Source organism: Pinus tabuliformis, chromosome 1_2, assembly GCF_031772625.1.
Source record: "Pinus tabuliformis cultivar Carrire ecotype Pingquan chromosome 1_2, CPIR1, whole genome shotgun sequence".
Lineage (NCBI taxonomy): Eukaryota > Viridiplantae > Streptophyta > Pinopsida > Pinales > Pinaceae > Pinus > Pinus tabuliformis.
Window position 1 is genome coordinate 384153852 of NC_142298.1, and position 11318 is coordinate 384165169.

At 36.4% G+C, this 11318-nt stretch overlaps 1 pseudogene; it reads right to left on the reverse strand.

Annotated features, from left to right (window-relative positions):
* Positions 1-2408: 2408 nt before the first annotated feature.
* LOC149205979 (uncharacterized) lies at positions 2409-9379 on the reverse strand (annotated as a pseudogene).
* Between the last annotated feature and the right edge of the window lie 1939 nt (positions 9380-11318).

Below are 11318 nucleotides of genomic sequence, written 5' to 3' on the forward strand. Positions count from 1 at the left end.
TAATTTTATATACCAAAATGGTATATCGAGTGATTAAAAGGTGGTACGCAGTAATGTTGTGTGGCCGTTGTTCCCATTGAACGTTTGACACGTAGCAAAGGGAGGAGAGAGGAAACCGCCTTATCAAGTGGTTAACCTCCGAGCTTGTTGTCTACCCGAAATAGATGTGAACCGTCAGATCTGCTACAGTTTAATCGATGGCAGGGAATTGGCGATTAGTTTGTGGATCGAGCGCAACGTTGACCATTGGATCAGAGGATGAAATGGGCAGCCATGATTTGATCACTAATCGCATTAGTGAATCAGGCGATGGATAGTGTGATGGAAGGCCGATGTGCGATTAAGCGATATCGCGATAGCGATGAATCGCTGATTGGAGAATTGGGGAATATAAAGGAGCAGCGCGTCGGAAGGACTAAAGCGGAACACGAACCCGACGATATATATAGTTCCGGCTGTATAAGTTTTGAGTTCCAGCTTTTGAGTTTCGGAGCGGGTTTTCCCCTTATTTCCTTTGTAATTCAATAAAGTTGTATAGGTCGGGTTTTTAAAGGAAAGCAACAATAACGCTTCCGATAGAGATGTGTGAACATAACCATAAGTCCAAGTTTCCGATAGTTTATATATGGAGGGATTTGCCTTATGAGCGGGTTTCCTGCGTCAAGTTTCGGCCTAACATTTTTGTTCCATCTCTTGCTAAATTTGGTTCAGGCATATTTTTTATTTGTAGTAGAATATGTATCATGTCCCCCTAGCCATGATCAACAATATCCATACAATGATCACAGAAGTATTTTTCATGGGTAGTTCAAAGTATGAAATAGTTACATATAACATCGATGTGTCTTCAAAGGCAGGAAATGTATAAATAAATGTTGTATGAAGGAGCACTCCCTTCTCTTGGTAAAGTTTGGTGTTATAAACCAAAGATACCAAGGAGGGCATCCAATACCATATCCAATTGGTTTCACATGTTTCAAGGTAGTCCATATTAGGTCCAGTATTGGAGGAAGGTTGACCCTCTCTTGAATATATAAGTTGAGATCAAAGAGGGTTGTTAGTCTGGGTCAGAGAAATGAGCCACAAGGAGGAAACATGTGGATAATGACTCTAATTTTCTTCAATTGATATGATTCTTACAGTCATTATCACTTGTGTACATAGACACTAGAGTATCCAAGCAAAAAAACCACCACCCAAAAACAACTACATGAGATATTGTGATGAATATGCTAACAGAGATCATAAGAGATCTTACAAGCAACACATTCAGTGTTTACTTTTATCCTTGCACATTTATTTTGCAGTGAATTGGAAACTGACCCCTCCTAGATGCATGATCTTCCATAGATATTTTTTGGACATGCTTGAGAAGATTCAACCCACTTCTAAGTCAACACTTGGATTGCAACTAGAAGGTTTCCCTCATCCATACAGTTGTGACAAACTAAGGAGAAAACTTACAAGAATGTGTCTTTATTAGAGCAACAATTTTAGGAATAAATTATTGCTTGATTGAGGGGATTATTGGTTTCTTGGATAATACATGGTCAAAGCAGTATGCCCTAAAGGGAGCGCTCCGCTCATTGATAGAAGCAGTTATATGTCAAGTTGCATGACTCCACATGTGATACAAAAATTCACAGATTTTGTTAGCCAAAGACGATGAACACCTAAGAATTTATTTTGTCCACACAGAACTATGTGACATCCACGTTCGAAGATCCACAAGTGTTATTGTAAGTAGTTACTTGTAACTTGTATATCCTATGAGAAGAAGAAGCACCAAATAGTCACTAAAAACTACATGTCATCATTCTTAAAGAGTCTAGACAACTCACTTTCTCATACAAACTTATGGGTTCCTAATATGAAAACATCCACATTAAAGTTAATCTACAATGACCATTAAGAACATGCAATGGACCAATATTTACTGGGTGAAGGAATCTATTGAAGCAGACTACTCCATATTTTATGTCATTCATGGGTAATAAATAAAAAAATTCAAACATAAAGTCCATTTTTTATCCATAAAAATACAAAATTCTCTTAAACATAGTTAATGTTGAAGCAAATGACATGGAAAAATGCGTTGAATCCAAATCATCCAGATGATATATGTTCTAAAACTTCACTAGAATGTATCAATCATACGTCTCATCACACTGAAAATGTTAATTTAATTAGGTTTAAACAACAAATAGTGCTTAAATGCACATGCACGTGTGTTTGTGTGAGAGAAAGGGAGATAAATAGCTTGATGGCATTGGTGAATCATGAAAAATCCCTTCATATAATAAAATACAACTTTCATTTGAATCGGGATTATCCAATAACAACCATTTACATTAAAAAAGAATTGTAGACTTAAAATAAGGTGTCATGGGTAAAGTTTCAGCCTTATTTTACTACACCTGTTCACCCTAGATAGGAGAAAAAGAATGAAATGGATGAAATTTCAACATCTTTACATATTTTGGATACTTTAAGGAATTCAGCCTTGCAAACTATGTTGTATCTCGAAATAGAAATTCTAATTTTCACAAACTATGCCATGGACCAGCTACATTTATCACAATGCAATTTGTGCAAACTTGGATGAAATAACAACATCAAAATATGTAGAAGCATTTTCCTTTTTATTTCCTAAAACAAAAGTATCTGAATCTTGTTTGGAGCTAGTAGGCTCTCTTGAGGGTTGATCTCTTCTCTTTGTAATTTCCTATGTGGGTTCTGAAATGGACTGAACATGTGTGGTTGTTGGGGAACTACCTCTAGGATATGGAGCCACTGGTATCTCTGAAAGGGAAGAAGTTGACAGACTATAAGAAAGACCTATCATTGGATGATTAAACTTGCATGTCAGTCCAAACTTACATATACATAGTGGTTGTAATAGGTGCATGTCGGTTGCATCTTAATATCAGAACAAACAAAAACGCACAGTAAGCAACATGAATTGAAACAAAATTCTCAAGGAATTACATGACACTTCTCAAAATATTTCATTCCTTTCCAAACTTGAGTTCTTTGAGATCCAATAAATAAAGAGTCTATAGATAGCCATAAGCTCAAAAGACATTCAATACAGATACAAAATCAAAGAGTAAATAAAGACTTGTCAAAATATTAAAAACTTATAGGTCACAGGGGAAGTCAAATTAGACTAAGCACATAGGTAGATGACTGTGAAACTCTTTCCTGAGGGTGGTAATATCTACAGGAAAAACCAAATTTACAGTCCCTTTTTTTTATGTAGCACATCCTGTTATGAAACCAGCTCAAGAAAAGATAGAAAAGATAGATCAACGCATTAGAATTCAGCCTCTTCGAGGGGGCAACCTCCTTTACATTACATAAATGAACAATTATTGGATGATTCAAATGACAAAACCTCCTTTCTATATATAGGAGTCTAAGGAGTCACAATATAATCCAACCGACCTAACAATAATAATATAAAGCCACAAAAATAACAATAGAGGAATTCTATGGGGCACGGTAATAACAATATGGGGGCAATAGGGGCACAACAATATTAATAAGGGGTATAACTACAATAGTAATGGGGTAATCACTAGTATTATAGGGACCCAACATGCCCCTCGCCTTCAAAAAAGTGTTGTCCTCAACGCTTGAGTAGTTCTGGATACTTCTGCATAAAATTCTTATCCTCCCATGTGGAATCTTCAGCAGATAAGTTCTTCCACTTGATAAGATACTCTGAAATTGATCGATTTCGTAGTTGTCGAGTTCTTGCTTCTATGACTGCTTCCGGTTCCAATATAATTTTTCCTTCCTCATCAAGTTCTGGCAATATTGTTTGAACTGGGAGCTTGTCGCCTATAACCTTCGTTAAACATGAAACATGGAAAACTGGGTGCAATCGAGAAGCTGCAGGAAGCTCCAATTTGTATGCCATAGTACCAATCTTTTGCAACACCTTGTACGGACCATAATACTTTGCTGATAATTTATTATCCTTCTTAGCTTGCTTGAGGGACATTTGCTTATATGGTTGTAGCCGTAGGAATACCCAATCACCTACATCAAAACTTCTTTCACTGTGATGTTGATCTTCCTGTTGTTTCATTCTATTCTCTGCCAACACGAGGTTATCCTTTAAGAGTTGGAGGACTTTTTGTTGATGTTCGATGTGATGTTCCACTGCCTGAACCTTAGAATTTTCACTTAAATATGATGTGATGGATGGTGGCTGATACCCATAAAGTGCCATAAATGGGGTCATTTTTGTTGTTGTATGGAAGGAAGTGTTATACCACCATTCAGCCAGAGGCAACCATTTGACCCATTGTGTCTGTTTATCAGATACAAAGCAAAGAAGATATCCTTCCAAAAATTTGTTTACTATCTCAGTTTTCCCATCAGATTGAGTTTGATAAGATGAGCTATGAGCTAAGTGAGTACCAAGACAAGAAAATAATTCTATCCAAAAATTTCCAGTGAAAATGGGATCTCTGTCACTTACAATAATCTTTGGGTTTCCATGTAGCTTTTGAATTGTTTCCATAAATGCAGTAGAAACCGTACTGGCTTTAAATGGATGTGATAATGCACAAAAGTGTGCATACTTGGTAAGTCTGTCAACTACCACCATGATGACACTCTTTCCCTCACACTTGGGTAAACCTGTGATAAAATCCATTGAAACCTCCTCCCAATGTTGGCTTGGAATGGATAAAGGTTGTAATAGACCCGGTGTCTTAATTGTTTCCACTTTATTTTGTTGGCAAACCAAACATTCTGCCACAAACTTTTGAATATCTGATTTAAGGCCATCCCAAAAAAATTCCTTCTTAACCTTGTGGTAAGTTTTTAGAAATCCTGAGTGCCCTCCTAATGGAAAAGTGTGCAATTCCATAAGAATATTTTGTTTTAGTTGGGAATTCTTACAGAGGTATAAGAGATATTTGTACCATAACGAATCATTTTTCCAGCTAAATGTATCAGACAAACTGGAATCTTGTTGTAGCTTTCGAATAAGTGCCCACACTTCTTCGTCATTCTTCCATTCCTCTCTTGATTCGTTTATCCAATCTGGTTGGATAATAGAAATGGCGCACAACAATGCTTCCACATCCTCATCCTTTCTTGAGAGTGCATCTGCCACCACATTTTGCTTCCCTCTTTTGTAGATGATTTCAAAGTCATAACCCAACATCTTTGTGACCCACTTTTGTTTCTCTTCAAAGGATAATCTTTGTTCTAAAAAGTAAGGCTATCATGATCCGTTTTTACCTTGAAGTGTCTTCCCATTAGGTAGGGTCGCCATTTCTTAAGTGCATGGAGTATTGCCAACATTTCCTTCTCATAAATAGCTTTGCTTAAAAACTTTCCCTTGATTGGACGACTTTCAAAAGCAATGGGTCTTTCATCATGCATTAGAATAGCACCAATTCCATTTCCTGAAGCATCACATTCCACAATAAAGGTTTTTGTGAATTCTGGTGTAGCTAAGACCGATGCTTGGCACATTGCCTCTTTCAGATGTTCAAAGGCATTTGTTGCTTCCGGAGTCCATGAGAATGCATCTTTCTTCAATAATGTTGTTAGAGGTGCTGCTATTCTCCCATAATTCTTAACAAACTTGCGATAATACCCTGTCAACCCAAGAAATCCTCACAGATGCTTTACGAATGTGGGGATTTTCCATTCCTTAATGGCTTTAATTTTGCTAGGGTCTACCTTAACTCCTTCATGAGATACAATATGACCCAAATATTCCACCTCCTGGACTCCAAAGAAACATTTGAATCTTTTTGCATATAATTGTTTCTCCTCCAATAGTTGTAGCACCCTGTCAACATGTTCAACATGATCCTTCCAAGACTTGCTGTAGATTAGTATATCATCAAAAAATACTAACACAAATTTTCTAAGGAATGGTTTGAAAATTGAATTCATCAAACCTTGAAATGTTGAAGGTGCATTGGTAAGGCCAAAAGGCATGACCAAAAATTCATAATGGCCATCATGAGTTCTAAATGCTATTTTCGGAATGTCTTCAATCTTCATTCTAATTTGATGATATCCTGAACGAAGATCCAACTTGGTGAAGTAAATTGATCCATGCAATTCATCCAGTAATTCATCAATGACAGGAATGGGGAACTTATCTTTAATAGTGAGCTTGTTGAGCTCCCTATAATCCGGACACATGCGCCATGATCCATCCTTCTTGTGCACCAATACTACTGGAGCAGAGAAAGAACTTTGACTCAGTTGAATTATACCAGCCTCTAGCATTTCTACAATCATACGTTCAATTTCACTCTTTTGGACATAGAGATATCTGTACGGCCTGATGTTTGGAGGAACACTTCCTGGAATCAGATGAATAGCATGATCATGATCACGCATAGGTGGGAGACCTTTGGGAGTCTCAAATACCTTGGAATGATTGTCTAGGACTTTTTGGAGATCTGGAGAAATAGATGATTCCGATGTGGAAACATCTAGCGAACATAATTGTGCAATTACACCTCTTTGCTCCTTTTTTAGAAGCTTTGTCATACCATTAGAGCTTATTATCTTTCCTAGTTTCCCTGCAATACCCCTTAATTCAACTTCCTTTCCTTCCGCAGAAAATTTGATGAAAATTTCTTGAAAATTAAAAGCTATTGTACCCAAGGATTGTAGCCATTGGACTCCTAGTACAACATCAGCACCTCCCATTGGAATGGAAAGCATTGAGCTAGTCAATACATATTCTCCCATGGATAGCTTGATATTATGGCACTTTCCAGAGAAATTTATTGTTCCTCCATTTGCAATCATCACTTGACACTCTGGAGCTGGATATAGGAAGAAATTCAATTCTTTTGCTACCCTACAATGAATAAAATTGTGGGTGCTTCCTGAATCAATCAACACTATTACCTTTTTCTTCTTGATTTGTCCTTCTATCTTGATGGTTTGAGGAGTGGTAATTCCCACAAATGCATTACAAGATATGGTCGGATTTATTTGTTATTCATCTAGGCTTTGTTCCTGGAGTATATCCTCTTCCTCTGACCTTTCTTGCTCCTTTTCTTCTTCCTCTTTACAATCTATGTAGAATAATTTCTTCTCAGCACACTTATGACCTTTAGTGTATTTGCTATCACAACTGTAACAAAGCCCTTTTGTTCTTTTTTCTTCCAATTTTTGTGGTGTCAACCTTATAGGTTGTGGAAGACTAGGGGCAACAACACTTCCCTCTTTATAGTTGTGAGTGGTATGCTTCCTGGTTGCCATAATTTTGCTTTCCATTTTTCTTGCTAACCTGAATGCCTTCTCTAATGAATCAGGTTCCCAAAGGCGAACATCATGTTTGATATTATCCTTTAAAGACCCTATGAACACATCAATCCTATGCTCCTCTGGAATATCTTTTACCCTTATGTTCAATTTTTGGAACTCCTTAATGTGCTCCATTATTGAACCCTTTTGTTTGAGATTTATCAATTGGCTAAAAAAAGTGTTGCTTTTTGTATCCTCATAATGTGCTATCAATTCTTCTGTAAAAATTGCCCAAGTGATAAATTGTTTACGAGAGAAAAGCCATTGATACCATACAAACTAATTTGGTTCCAAATATAAAGTTGCCATACGTACCTTTTGTGTGTTTTGCACATTATTGAGATCGAAAAATTGCTCCATCTGTAATATCCATGTTGCAAGATCCTTGCCATCAAATTTCCTCATATCGATTTTTGGAATATGGTGGGGCTTCGATCCAACATTAGAGTCTATGATATCATGATTAACATTTCTTTTGTTCGCATCATGAGTTTCCTTTACTACCTTTTCACCATTAGTAAGTATTTCTTGAAGAAAATTTGTCAAATTTATCTTCATATCTATCATGCCTGTCTTCAAGTTTGTGTTCAAATCTATCTTCAATTCTTCCATGTCTGTCTTCAAATCTGTCTTCCAATCATCCATCTTAGCTTCCAAGCCCTTTATCTTAGATTCCATGCCATTTATCTTAGCTTCTGTCAGCTTTTGCGAGCGTGACATTTGTTGCACTTGTTCTTGTAATTTTGATATATCATGTAGCATTTCTTCCTCTTCTTCACGAGTCGTGCTAGAGCTTTCAGGTTCCTTAATAGGTGTTTTCATTTTCTTTCCTTGGGGCATCAGTCACCGATAATAATTCTTTACTATACCCTTTGAATTCCTTCAAACCAAGCTTACGCAAAAATTTAAAAAAAAAACTACACACCTTTTTTCACTTTGTAGAAGCCTGATATTGAATCTGATGTATCTCTGTAATTTCAGATCTTCTAATTCTAAAATTGTGACCTGTAGTAGCCTTCTGTGTCCTCTTTCCAATGCCACAATTCTGACCCAAATTAGATTCTCCAAGGAAGAGTTATGTGAAATCTTCCACAGTGACTTGATTATAGACTAGTTCAGTAGAGCGAACTTGTACGACATGCCACGAGTCACTGTTTCGACTTTTGGATCTGAATAATGCATACAAAAAACTACAGTCCATCCTCTTTCTGTACCTTCTTACGAAATTTCAATCTGATCCCCAGAGAGAACGTTATGACAATTTTCCCCAGGTCACCTGTTTGGAATGTAATTTAGGAGTCTGCAAAAAGACCAACTTCCTCAGATCATATCTCCGTAAATATAGCGCGAAAAGCTCTGAAATTTGGACCCGAGGTTCAGCGCGATTTCTTCTCAAATGGGTTTTTTTTTTTTAACTTCTGAAACATCGCACAAAAAAAGTTATAGCGAAAATGCCACGATGACCTGTTTGGAGCAGCGAAACCCTAAAATCCAAAGCTCTAATACCAAATGTTATGAAACCGGCTCAAGAAAAGATAGAAAAGATAGATCAACGCCTTAGAATTCAGCCTCTTCGAGGGGGCAACCTCCTTTACATTACATAAATGAACAATTCTTGGATGATTCAAATGACAAAACCTCCTTTCTATATATAGGAGTCTAAGGAGTCACAATATAATCCAGCTGACCTAACAATAATAATATAAAGCAACAAAAATAATAATAGAGGAATTCTATGGGGCACAGTAATAACAATATGGGGGCAATAGAGGCACAACAATATTAATAAGGGGTATAACTACAATAGTAATGGGGTAATCACTAGTATTATAGGGACCCAACACATCCATTCTGGTTGGCTAGGCCTTTCAAGATATGTCTCTGTCTGAGTAAGATTAGGTTGAAAGTTCCCTGGTTGATGTCCCATTGTTGGAGAAGATCCATGCACAAATGGAGTAATTGAGCCTTGCACTCCACCCACAAATAAGTCAATTGGTTGTGTTGAATTATAGATGATGTTCATATATCGTAGTTGTTGTTTAATTTCAGGAGATGTCAAGGGAGTTGCAGGAATATGTTAAGCATAAACCGATGCCAGAGCCATCAACATTCTTCACCTTCCAACTACCTTTGCCTACGATAATCCAATAGTTGAACATCAAATAACAACAAATTAACTAAGGAACTATTTATATATGCGCACATTGATAATTTCCTTACAAAAGGTTGGAAAAGCATGGGTCAAAAACAAAAATTCATCCTTATGCATCCATTTGCTACAACCATGTAGAAAAGAATACATTAAATAATTCTTTAAAACCCTAAAGAGTAAACCTTTTTACAATCCATGGAAGGGAAAGGAATGGTTTCCGTAGAGGAAACCTATAATCACCCAATAGGGTTCAAATTAGAACCTGGAAAAATGTATGCACGTGGGCCTTTCACACTTAAAATTGTAATATTTATACCAGTAGAAAGGACTGGTAGGTACCTACAAATTTTGACATTGGGGCCAGAAGGGAAAGTTACAACTAAGAGAAAAAAAAAAGGTATAAAAGAACAAACGAAAATGATGGATAAATAATTGATATTTAAGATGGGAATCACTGAGAGGAGGGGTGATTCAGTAATTTAAATTATTTATTTTTCTCAACTTAATCTTATTCTTCTGCAATTAATGATTTATGGTTGTGCTTAATAGTTATTGAATTCCTTTTGTAGATTTCAAGGAGAGAGGTTTGCAAATTTGTTTACCAAGAATTTAAAGCGTTCACACAACACCCAAGAATTAAACATATGAAGACACCAGATATAAGTAGAAACCCTGAAGGGAGAAAACCACATACTTTAGGCTAAAAGTGATGGGAAGGAAAGTTGCTACTCCTTTTTACATCAGATTTTTGTAATCTCCAAACTACAAGAGGCTCCTACCTCAAAGGAAGCTCTAACTCCCACAAGTTTTCTACAGGCTACAACCCACATGGGGCTCCTACCTCAGCATGCTACAACATGTTCTTTTTCAAACTGCAACTTATAAAATAATAGAAATATATCAAGTCACAAATGCTGGTTACCTCATATCCAATTCTGCTGTCAAGTTTTCTGATGAACTGCTTCTTCTTTTTACTCTTCTTCTCTTCTACTACTGCTCATTCGTTCTCATGTAGACCACACCCATTAAAAAGAAGATCATCAGTTTCATTCCACATTTTATTTTTTATAAGCAAGCCCTCTTGGTTGTTTATATTCTTTGGAGGAATATGAAATGAACCATATTGTCTTAGACTTCCAAAACTACTCACAAGCTTGTCTTTTCATTTTCAATTATGAAAAATTATTTGTAAAATAAAATATAGTTGAAATAATAGCTCATTCAGTAATAATTACAAGAGATAAAACATATTTGGATTATCAACATTTTATGTTCAAACAAATATATGTATTTCAACTTTTGTCTCAATGTTTAGCCTTCACATTGATTAGCATAGCCTTTTAACTTCACATCACTTTCAACCTTTTATATTCAACATTCAACATTTATGTACATTTTCCATTAGACATAAATTATCATCAGTGAGCTTAGTGACATCAATAACATTTATCGACATTAATAAATTAGCTTAACTTGACGTCAATGTAAATATTGCCAACAATCTCCCCCTTTAGCATTGATGGCAACTCATTTGTCCTCCTCCTTTTGTCCTGAAAGATATTTCCCCTTACTGACCATGGCCTCTGCATACATGGCCAACTGACATGATAAGATGACAAGGATCATTGTACACAATGGTGCTAAGTGGAATCTAGGTGGCACTTAGGCTATAGTGACGTGGATGTTTAGGTGTCAACATGTTGGGATATTCATGTATTAGGTGTCAATTATTAGAGAATTTAATAATTGTAGAAATGAGGTATGGTTGGTTGTCGAGGTGTTCGGAAGTCGATAGATGGACAACAACTAATGGGAAATCAAGATCAGTCAATCAACCATCTGTTATTGGATCAGGAAGAAC